Source organism: Carassius carassius, chromosome 27 (assembly GCF_963082965.1).
Source record: "Carassius carassius chromosome 27, fCarCar2.1, whole genome shotgun sequence".
Classification (NCBI taxonomy): Eukaryota; Metazoa; Chordata; class Actinopteri; order Cypriniformes; family Cyprinidae; genus Carassius; species Carassius carassius.
The window spans coordinates 16,072,599-16,084,415 of NC_081781.1; the positions used below are offsets into that span (position 1 = coordinate 16,072,599).

The following is an 11,817-nucleotide window of genomic DNA, read 5'->3' on the forward strand; positions in this document are numbered from 1 at the left end:
AAAAAAGGAGGAAAACTGGAGCTTAGGATTGTAAGAAAGGAGAAAGGAAGAAGTATGAATGAAAAATATAAAGACTATATGCTAAAAAAATGCATGTGGCCAAGTAGGAAGTAGGACAAAAAAATGAAAATCCATGCACTTTCATTAGGAACTTTGAAAATGTTTGTTTTTGTACATTTCTGTGCATGTGCAAATGAATAATTTGCATAATAATGCTAACGAGCAACGAGCATGTTTGGACATTATCGCCATGCCTTGAATGTGCCAATGTGTTTATTTGTGTGTGTGAGCGAGAGCATGTTAATGAGCGGTCTTCTCTTATCTTCTCTCTTGGGTGTGTTGTTTGTAGCTGTTGTACGTCACCCATCTCTGGCACTTCAGACCAGACCATCTCTCACTGTCTCCTCGTCTCCACAGCGACCAGACGGCTGTGAGGCCACTGGATGGAGGGAGTGCAATGAGCTGTCTTTTTTCTAATGAATAGCACTGCTATCCTGTGAGTGACCTGTCAGATGTGACAGGCGAGACGTGAAGGATTGTTCAAAGGTAAAGTTTTAAACGACATGCAGAAAAGTATCCAAAGGAGACAGACACCAAAAAGGCATGGCTATTATGGGATAGCATGGCAGTATAGACTTATCTCTGTAATGAGAAAAGGAAAAGAAAGAAGGGGTGGAATCCCAAAGGGTTTCTCTGGTCAAGAAGATAAGGGACATCAATGTTGTTGTGCATGCATTTTACAGCATGGAAGGCTTATTGTTAAAAATGTTTCCCTTTTGTAGCTCATGAGACTTTGTCTCATTAGTTTCTACTAAAATTCTTGAGATTAATGAGATAATTGATGTACTTTTAGAGAGTTGTGAACTGGATGTGGATATGACATATTCCATTTAATAAAAATAAAAAAATGATAAATGCTGATATTTAGGAGGGAATGCTTGAGGCTAGCAGGGAACAGATAGAAAAAATTATCTCAAAAACAATCATAAAATAATCAATAAAACTGAATTATAAGTAAATATATAAAGTTTATATAGTCAAGGGCAAAAGTAAAAATGAAAGTGTAAGTGTGAGATTAAAAATGGTAAGGAAAACATTGTCACAAATCAATTGTGGCATGCATTCAAAATTGTATGTTTTTTTTTGTTTTGTTTTTTATAGGCCCAATTGAATCCACATGAATTTGAATACAATCTGGGCTTACTACATTTACATTTTAGTCATTTAGCAGACGATTTTATCCAAAGCAACTTACAAATGAGAAAAAAAAAACATTTGTCATGTTACTTATCACTTCGTTGCCACTCACAACTCCTCTCCCATAGCCTCAAATAGGATAGTAAAGTGTCCATCAGATGCACACTCTTTCAGAATTTCAGCAGATGTACAGTAGTATAGGTCGGTCATCCACCTACTGTTTTATGAATGCTGTAAAATCTGCTCTTTTCAGTCTTTTCACACACTGTCACCTACTATGTAGGGAAGTGTGTATTCACATGCTGGTAATCATGTTGTAAGATAAAAAAGTTGCAATTAGCCTACCTTGTTTTTTCTGGGCTTACATGAATAGTCCTACTTGACAGCACAATGAACTGAAAATGTCTCTTAGTTGCTTCATTCAACATCAGAGTACATTCACCAGCTCCCACAGAAATCTTGTAAATACCCAAACATAAGTTTTTCCTGTCTGCTCTCAATTATGCCATCATTTTATGATGGCATTTTTTTTATCCCTATGATTAAGACTTATTCATGTAGGCTATGTCAGGGCTAGCTTTAAAAAACAGCCATTAAAAACACAATTAAACATTAATTTACGGTTAGTTGGAGGTACTACAAAGAAGCAGCATTTTTAGACATTTAGTTACATTCCAGAACACCGGAAGTTCCACTCATCCGAAGCGTCTTTCTCATTAATCGCGTTTTATATTATGCTATGTTGTTTAATCGCCAAAACATGCTGGTCTCAAACTGCCTAATTCAACAGTAGCCTATCCTATCTTTGGAGACAGTTCATTCGAGATGCTACTCGAAAACAAAGGTATATTATGTACAAAGCGCATTCATTAGTGGTTAAACTGAGGAGGATTGTTGAGGTGACAAAAGCTGCATTGTGAACGCGGCAGGTCCTCTCTATAGGTTACATCCTCCACGACTCATCTTTCCGACATAATATCTGGCTTAACATACAACTTTGTGTGAAGGGTTAATTACAGATGTTTAAGCTTGTAGCCGATTATATGGACCACGTTCATTACTGTCATTAGCCTACTTAATGCAGTAGGCTATTCTAATTTATCATTATTTGTTAGATGTATTAATTGAAACAAAATGTTGTTGAGTATAACTGATTTGATTAAACAAAAAGTGTCATCTGTTTTATCAAGCTGGACAAATACTACCAGATAAACTCAGTATATGTGTCTATAATGGGATATGGAAATTATATGGAATATTTCAATCAGCTTTTCTGAGAAACTAACGCTTCTCCAGTTACCACATTGCTTTATTCATTAGCATTATTTATTCCTCATATGTACCGATAGGGGGCAATATGTGCCACGCAATAACTTTGTGTCCCTTCACTGTCATCTGTCTTTTGAGATAACCCTTAAGTGAATAGTTGACAATACAGTGAATAAAAAATACATTATGTTTACTAGGGGTAGAGAACTATATTTAAGTACTTATTCATTGCATTTAATTGTTTTGTGGAGGGGGAAAAAACATCTTAAGGAAATAATTTATGGACTTGTATACTTTACTTGTAGGCCTGTCTCCCTTTAATGCTTTCTAAGTCTCTCTTTTTCTTTTCATTATGTTTAATTACCCTCCTAACACCCCCACGTCAGGGTCAAGAGTCTTTCCCTTTCTCTTTCTCTCTTGACCTCCCAATCTGTTCATCCTTATAGTCTTTTTTGCCAGCCCCCATATACTCTAAAGCAATCTAATGTTGTCAGCTTTCTCAAAGTATGTCTTTGGCACAAGTGTTTACATTTTGTCTGGGAAGACTGTGTGCATTTGCTAGAGTGATTCCTTCTTTATTTTTATATTCTTGTGAGTCTTATGCAAATTATTGTCTCTCTGAGTGTGAGAACGGAGAGATAAATGGGATGTGAACCTATTTACAGTATAGTACTGTTGTAATTAGATAAACAGGCCTCTAATTTTAATATAATGGAAGCCCTGACAGTAGACCCACACAGAAACCCACACAGCATTCATCGCTGGTATCAATCAGTCATGAAACATAAAGTGCCTGGTGTCTGTGATATAAGAACAAGTCCTTTGCTTCACTGTTGCCATTGAATTCATTTTTGGATTTTGAGTGTGATTTATTTCACAGCACATGGACAAAGGGGAACTGATCTCTGGGATAAAACAGTTCAGACAGTGAGCCTCACATGTTGCTTTTGTGTGATCTACTGGCAGGTTTTTTTGTTGTTGTTTGTTTGTTTGCTTTTATGGTCTAGGGTAAATTGAGATTTGACATTTGTCTGGGTGAGCAAGCAGAGGCCATAGAACTCACCTCTCCGCCACACACCACAAAGACACACACACACACACACATGCTTCAGCAGATTATGACAGCTAATCTCACTTTATGGCACGCTGCCTCAGGCTGAACACTCTCACATTCACTATCTCTCTGATCTCTCATTCTTCTTCTGTTGCTGATATACACACATACAGCTGGAAGCTGGCCAGGCATCAGATCACTGTCAGTTCAGCTGAACAGAGTGAACTAATTCAAGATGAGAATTCTGTGTGCATAAAAACAGTTGCCGCACTCATATTGATAAAAATGACAGTTGACAATTTTGTGGTATACAGTGGCTCCAAAAGTATCTGGACATTAAAATATATGAATGCCATTGAATTAGATAATGGAATGGGAAGATAGCACAAGCACACTTTTCTAACAAAACATTTCAATGAATGTGTTTTTAGAAAAAAAAACAATATAGTATTTTTTTAATTATTATTATTTGTTCATTCATCAGTTGACATTTTGTTTTCTAATGCACTGTGTATTTTCATTTGCAATATATATATATATATATATATATATATATATATATATATATATATATATATATATATATATATATATTGATATTGTATAAGTCCAAAGAAAGATCTCATTATTTCCTTTTTTTTCCCCCTTGTATTTCATTAACAATTTTAACTGTGAATAACTTTTTTTTTTTTTAGTTAGTTTGAATTTCTAATGCGGTTAAATTCATGCATTTCCAATTGTCATTTACATTTTCGAGTTTAAATAACATTTAAAAGGCTAGTTAGTACCTTTTGAAGCTTTACTTCCCTTTGTATCTTTTTTGAGTGTGCGTGTATGTATATACATTGGTTTTGCTGCTGATACCACAAAGTGCTGATTGTCACTGTTTCTTCTCACAGTGATGAGAAGCATAAATCAGAGAAACTGTGGACTTTTTCTTTTCACTGTGGTTCTTGTTTTTTTGCACCTCTAAGTGGCTTTCAAAGAGGGTTTGCCTTTTGTGTCATCAAATGTGATTCCAACATTTTTTTTTCTAACCCTCAGACACTAAAAAAAGCAACAACACAAAAGCCTGAACTTCAAGAGCATCTCCAGACCACAACAAAACAGCAGTAAGTGCACACACATGTATTTAAAACTTAAATGCTGACATATACATTGAAAATCACACAGTCACTGTTTACTATAGAGTGCCAAGCTCCCTAACACATACAGTACGTGCCAAAACAGTTAATGATCCGGGACACATCACACAAGCCCACACATTACTTTCAAGCACACTGATCAGAAACAGGCCTTTCTTACACAGACATATAGAGGCTTGAACACAAATAAAACAAAGACCAGGCCTTATTCTGCATGCCCTTAATATGAATCAGCAGTGAAGAAATTAACCACTAGACTGTTCAAATAAAAAGTGAGAACAAATGTTCAAAACATTTATTATGAAAACATGAATAAATCAGGGAAGTATGATGAACTTATTTTTTTGCACTATGATTACCGTGTCAGAAATGTGACAATTTAATATTTTATTTCATTTTTATGTATTTTTAAGCAATCAGAGATGGACAATATATCCGCAGCATTTCAGTCGTGTATTTTTATTTTTTTTTTTGCATTCTCATTCCCCGTTCTTACGTTTGTCACTCTCCTAAAGTAAATCTTTAAATTAGGTATACATAAATTAACACCATAAAGGTTATCATCTGATATTTAATAACATGCCGATTACTTTTGGTGTCATCTAATACTCATTGAGAGCAATAAATGTCTAAAGGAGTTTTTATACATTTCCCATCACTTTCTTGTGCCTGTGAAAAAAATATGTCTGAGCATTACTGCTTCTCAGCATCTTTAGCAGCGCATCTCTCTTCTAAAGTGAAGCTCACTGTAAAGGTAGCCTGGGGGAGCGTTTACACAGCACTAATGTGCATGAAATAGAGGATTAGGTTTCGAGGTGGGAGGGGAACGGACATCTCAGGGCCCAGTAGCTGCTGTGTCGTGTTCATGTTCCTCATGGGAAGGCTTACCCTAATCGCCCCGCTGTCGCTGCAGCCCCTCAGGGCCCCTACACAACACCCAGAGGCCCCAAGTCTTTAATAAAACAGGGTTATGAATGTATTTGTCTTAATGCTCCACTACTGCTGGTGTGTGTGGGTGGCAGAGAGGAGGGAGAGAGAAGACGAGAGGAAAGAGAAGGGGAATGGTGCCGCCTTTGAATGGCAGGACTGTCCAGTTTAACGGAGCCACTTTAAGCCGATTTCTTCGGGTCACATCGGCACCAATGAGGGATTAACTTTGTTCACATCAATGCCCGATTGAGATCCCAGCCTCGCTGCATCCTACATCTCGCTCTGAGGAGAAAAAGTCCACAGTAGTCCAATTTGTACAAGGCAGGGAGAAGAAAGAATTGGCCATCCTATAAAGGACAAAAAGAAAAATTAGCTCAGTTTTGCTGCTTTTTTTTTTTTTAGTCCCTGTCCCAGAGAATTAACGTTTTCCCACAAGGGATCAAATGGATGATGAATACTGTCTCTGATTCTCCTTTTCTGTCCATTAAAAAAAGGAGCTTGTTCTCACAGGCATCAACGTTTGTTAGTGCATACAAGTGTGTTTGTGTGTGATTGCCAGAATATATTCACAGTTAACAGGTGTGAGTCTTTACATTTCAATAATTAATGTCTTTTCTGTCAATTTCCCACAGTGACGTGTTTTCTGCCCTGAAGCGGTTTGCACAGATTCAACAGCATTTTCATTTGTAAAACACAATTAATCATAAAAGCAATTGTGAGTGCGTTTGTGTATAATCTCTGAGGAAATTCCAGTTTTCTCAGGTTGAGTTGTGAATATCGTGTTTACCATTTTCTCCTGGCTCATTCTCACTATGTTATTATCCATAATAATATGAGTAAACAAACTCTCTGAAAGCTGCATAATTAATGTTGGCTTTGTCAGCTCCTCTGAGCCTCTCTCTAATCTATTTTTCTAACACACTCTCGTTATAAACCTAAAAGACTGAATCAGAAATGTGTTGGAGTAGAGTACATGAACAGACTTGGACACGCAGTCATGGTGTTAAAAGAGAGGAGGAGAAAGAGTCAGACTGAAATCTGTTAACTCTATCTCAGCAATGTAAACAACAAGGTTTAATGATATTTACATGCACTAAACATTAGTATTCAGACACTGTTTGCACAGAAAATGTGAGAAATTGGTGCAAAACTAAATTCCAGCGTTGACGTCTTTTGAATACCTTTGAATAGCTGATCAAATTTTTTCTGCTATCTATTACAGTTTTTTTCAATTGTTTACACGCAATTTTGAGAACAGAGTTCTTTTTTTCAAAATATAATCACAATTATCCAAACACCAAAATCAATTAGCAAAATTCCTAGATTGTTTGCAAAATGACACACTTCAGTCAAAACATATACACATATTTGTGAAAATGTTATTTGTTTTCATTTAACCAACACAGTCATCAATGATCATACACTATTGGCAATCTGGTGCTTTGTAATTACAAGGAAGTAACCTCACAATCCTTATCTGTGTCTAAGGTGTGAAAATGTGTGTAGAGTTTTACAAATCACTGTGTGTAATGTTTTGCAAAAAGGGTGAAGCAGACATTGTGTGTAATGTTGTGCAAATCTGTGGAGGTGTTTTGCTCATTGGAGTAACATTTTGCTAATTGTGAGGAAATTTTAATTTTAGTGTGTAAACAATCGTAAAAAACTGTAAATTATTCAAAAAAATGAATTCATACATAGTCTACTAAAGAGGACTTATTCAAGACTGTGTCAAGACCCAATATGTACTGTATGAGATCATTTGACCTGTTTACAGCAAAGTGAATGCTATAAAATATTATGAATTACTCATTTATAATTGGTGTAAAAAGAGTATTACTTTTTACTTTATAGTTAAACTATATGACATTTTAGTCATTTAATTAAAACCTTTATTGAAAATGTTTAATGAAGTTTTTCAAAACCCATATATAAAACCAAAATAAATATATAAAGTACATGTTCTTTTCTTTTCTGCATTTTAGCACAGGTTCACAGTTAGTGATATTTATTTAACTTTTAATCTTTCGCATCTAAATTGATGGTGACTTATAGAGGACATGCATAAATCAGGGCCCTCTAAACAAAGTCACTGCGATGAATGTCAACTGTGAAAGAAAGACAGAAAAGAGACATTTTGCAGGTGCAGTGGATGAACACATGGGGGCAACAGAAGAAACTCATTATACATATAAAATCAGATTCATGTCATGACCTCTGACTTTTGGGTGGATGCAGCTGGAGTGGGTGTGGACAGCACTAGTTCTGGCCAGTTCCTGATTTAGCTGTTCTCTGATTGGCTGATTAAGTTGGAGAATCCACAAAGTGGTAAATAGATTACAATCCTCTGCATCTGGGCAGAGAAGAGCATTGCAGTATTTGTGGGAGACAGGAAGGAATAGAGACAGAAACTTACAGTATATGGAGAAAAAAAAACAAGACATTCATAAATCATATGTGACATTAGGGAAAACTAGAAAACCACTGAGGTCACCATTCACACCATAACTGCAACCAAAAATTATAGAGTGACTGACAATGGAGGGAAAAAAATAAGGACATGAATAGATATGTGTGAAAAAATGCCTGGAGCATTTCATGAAATTATCATGCAGCATTTTTTTAAGTTGCACTCACTTTATGCAACTATAATTTGTGGATGGATTATTGGCAGCTAATCCCACTGAGGTGAATTTAGTGACCTAATTCAGTTGCATAAAGGGATGACTTTGTACATCCAGGTGCATAGTAACCCCTGGGGTCGACGCCCACACTGGTGCGGTCTGTCTTATATGTTCTTGATGGCCGAGAAAATAACTAAAAATACTCTGTCAGTTTTTATCGTACAGATAAGAATAAGGTATAATTTGAAACAGCAAAGGGTCTACTTTTTTGTGTATACTCATAATTACAACAAATCAATGTGCTTTTGTAAAATAAAGAAAATAAACGGTGTGCTCCGTGCTGTCTCAGTCTCTGTCACATCTCTTCACAGACACTTAAAAATAAAACAACCTGAATCTATGTGAATAGCTGCCTCAAAGACATGAGAAATACATGTATAGAAAGCTTGAAATGTTTACTTTTACTTGAATTATGTCATGTCCAAAACAAATATTCTCTGTTAAAGTAATCCATATGAAACCAACGCGATGTCAAGTTTTTCCCTTCTCAACTCATATCTATAATTCGGTCACGCCCACGAGCCGATAGCGCTTTTTTAAATTCTAAACATCCACGTGAGACAGCGCTCATGTAAACGGCAACATCACCTCGGCGTAACGAAATAAGTTCATCACACTTTTGGAAGAAGATGCGCTGAGCGGAAAAAAAACATAATTTACTTTAGAAGAACACAACGCGATGCATCACGCGGCTAGATCCAGTGGAGAATATCATTCTGATGAGTAGCCTAAGATTACTTGCATCTGTTGTTTTTGTGTTATTGTGACATAATGTATACACATTTTACCTAGTTTTTTCCTTAACCTTTTTTTAAACTTAATTTTCCTGACTACATGTATGAAATCAAGCGAAACATTTTGAAATATGTGTAGTTTTAATTTAATTGTCTAAATGTCTCACAACGCTAAGATGTGTTTAATGTTTTATAACATATTACAAGATATATAAGTATCGTTAACACTATATTAGGGTCTATGAATGTTTGGCACAAAGGTGTGTTACTGTTCAAGTCTCAGTGTTCATATCAGTATGTTCAATCATGTGTCCTTAACCTTCACTGTGTATGTTTTTATAAATACAAATAAGAATCAAAACCCCACATTATTTTACTCTCCTCACACTCTTTCTTTCCTGCCTCAGTCACATTTATATTGATGGCCCATTATGGGAGGCCTTTTGTTTCTCATGTGTGAATCACTAAATATTCGTGGCCATTGTCACTCCCTCGCATAAAGGCATTCTATCACAAAACATGTTTTATAAATGTTAAATCAATATATTGTTTTCTGTTAATGGGTGTTTTTTTAAGATACTGAAAAAACCCCACAAATGTCAGGGCATGGCAAAACTTCTCCAGGGCCCCAAAACACCCTTAGACGCAAAAGGGTTAAGAGATAATGCACATTCATCGTTAAAATAAGCCCTGACAGGGCATTATGACACTTTGAAGGGTTTATTTTGTGACAGTGGTTTTACATTATCCAACTTATTACATGACAGTTTATCAAATAAATGAATGGGTATTTTGTTCTGGGTTTATTTTATTATGTGAGAAGAAAAAGACCGCAGAAGGTTATTACACCTATAACTAGCAAAACATTGCATGCAATCAGTCAATTATTTAGATTAGTACTCAATATATGTAGAAATATTGAATTGCTTGATTTTGTTTGGTCAATCGCAGAATTCTAAGAAATAATCAAACTGAAAATTGTCTGTCACCAGTGCTCACTCAAAGAAAATAACGCCCCTTGAATAAAAAGTTAATGATCTTTGTTATTATTTTAATATGTTTTTTTCTTTCCTTCCATTTTCAGGCCTGCAAGAGGAGCTGACAGGTCTCCTGAAGAGTGATGGCTATTTCCACATACAGTGTTACTGGCACGAGCGAGGAGAATGGCAGCCCTCGCAAGTCCACCTGTGAGTGTTTTCTGAAGAGAGGATAGAAAATACAAGAGGAGTGGGTGGTCACCGTGCTACTGGGTTTGTGTGGGTGAGCGTGTGTGTGTCTTGGTGAGCCAGCTCCCATGCTTGGTAAAAATCACCTAATTTTTCACTTGAGTGGCTCTCTTTGGGGAGCCACCCCCCTCCATCGACCCCTTCAGAGTAAAATTCCTCTAGTGAGTGTGAAGACTGCACTCGCAGTGCCCCCCACTCCCCCAGCACACACCGAGGGGCATTGAAAATGCATTAACACCAAATCAATGGAAAACACTGGAAAAAAGCAAAAAGAGAGAGGACGAAAAAAAATCTCCTTAGCAACATAATCTAGATGGCCTCACGAAAGGAGAGGGGAGAGTGAAAAGAAAGGGGAAAAGGGGAAAAGAGAAAGGGGAGGGGGTAGCTGAGCGTTTAGTGCCGAATAAGAGACTGAACACTGAGAGGTCTTGCACACAGACAGCGACAAAATGAGGAGTTAACACAAGAGAAACAGTTCCTATTTAACACCAGGGGAAAAGCGACTATATTAACACCCTCCCATTAGGGGGCAGGGGGGAAGAGCGGAGGCTGGGAGGACAGGATAGACCCCTAAAAACACTCTCCCAAGGGAACAGAGAAAGTCAGCAATAATTGATTGTGTTTGTGTGTTTTACATTTTTTTCTTCTTCCTGATAACGTATATTTTCTTATATACAGCAATAAGTTGCAGTACATAAGAACTGCAATAAGTTATATAAGTTAATAGGTTAACTTATATGTAAGAAATTATTTACATGATTCAAATTGGCTTATTTAAATTATTACTTTTAAATTATTACAAATTACCACAATAGCAGTCTTAATTCACAATACCTGTCATTGTAGCAATGTCCAAAAATATATTATATGGGTCAAAATTATACATTTTAAATTTGTGCTAAAAATCATTAGGATATTAAGTAAAGATCATGTTCTGTGAAAATGTTTTATAAATATGCTACCATCAATAAATCAAAACTTAATTTTTGATTTGTAATATGCATTGCTAAGGACTTCATTTAGACAACTTTAAAGGCTATTTTATCAATATTTATATTTTTTCAAATAGTTGATTCTCAGCCAAATATTGTCCTATCCTAACAAACTAAAGCTTATTTATTCAGCTTTCAGATGATGTATTATATTATATTATATTATATTATATTATATTATATTATATTATATTATATTATATTATATTATATTATATTATATTATATTATATTATATTATATTATATTATATTATATTATATTATATTATATTATATTATATTATATTAATTATATTATATTATATTATACTGAGAATTTTAACAAGTATTTTCATGTGTATTTTTGCTTACCTTTTATCACTTTAAATGTCACTGACTTAAAGTTTTTTCTGAATGCTTACGCGCTAATCGTGATTCTTGTAGCACAATTTTTAAAACTATTAATACGTATAGCAAAACCACTCACTGAGTTTGCAAAACTGTAAGCACAATTCACTGCACAACACTCTTTTTGCAGAACTTTAAACACAACTCACTGCTTACACTCAATTACCAAATTTCCAACACACTCCTAGCAAAATTATACA

The 11,817-nt window shown here is 35.5% G+C and overlaps 1 long non-coding RNA gene across 1 annotated transcript; it reads left to right on the forward strand.

Moving 5' to 3' along the window:
- The first annotated feature begins 398 nt into the window (after positions 1 to 398).
- On the forward strand, positions 399 to 10,473 carry LOC132107292 (uncharacterized). The gene is made up of 3 exons (XR_009424264.1): positions 399 to 546; positions 4,565 to 4,632; positions 10,095 to 10,473. It is a non-coding gene; the product is annotated as an uncharacterized LOC132107292 (long non-coding RNA).
- Positions 10,474 to 11,817: the final 1,344 nt, after the last annotated feature.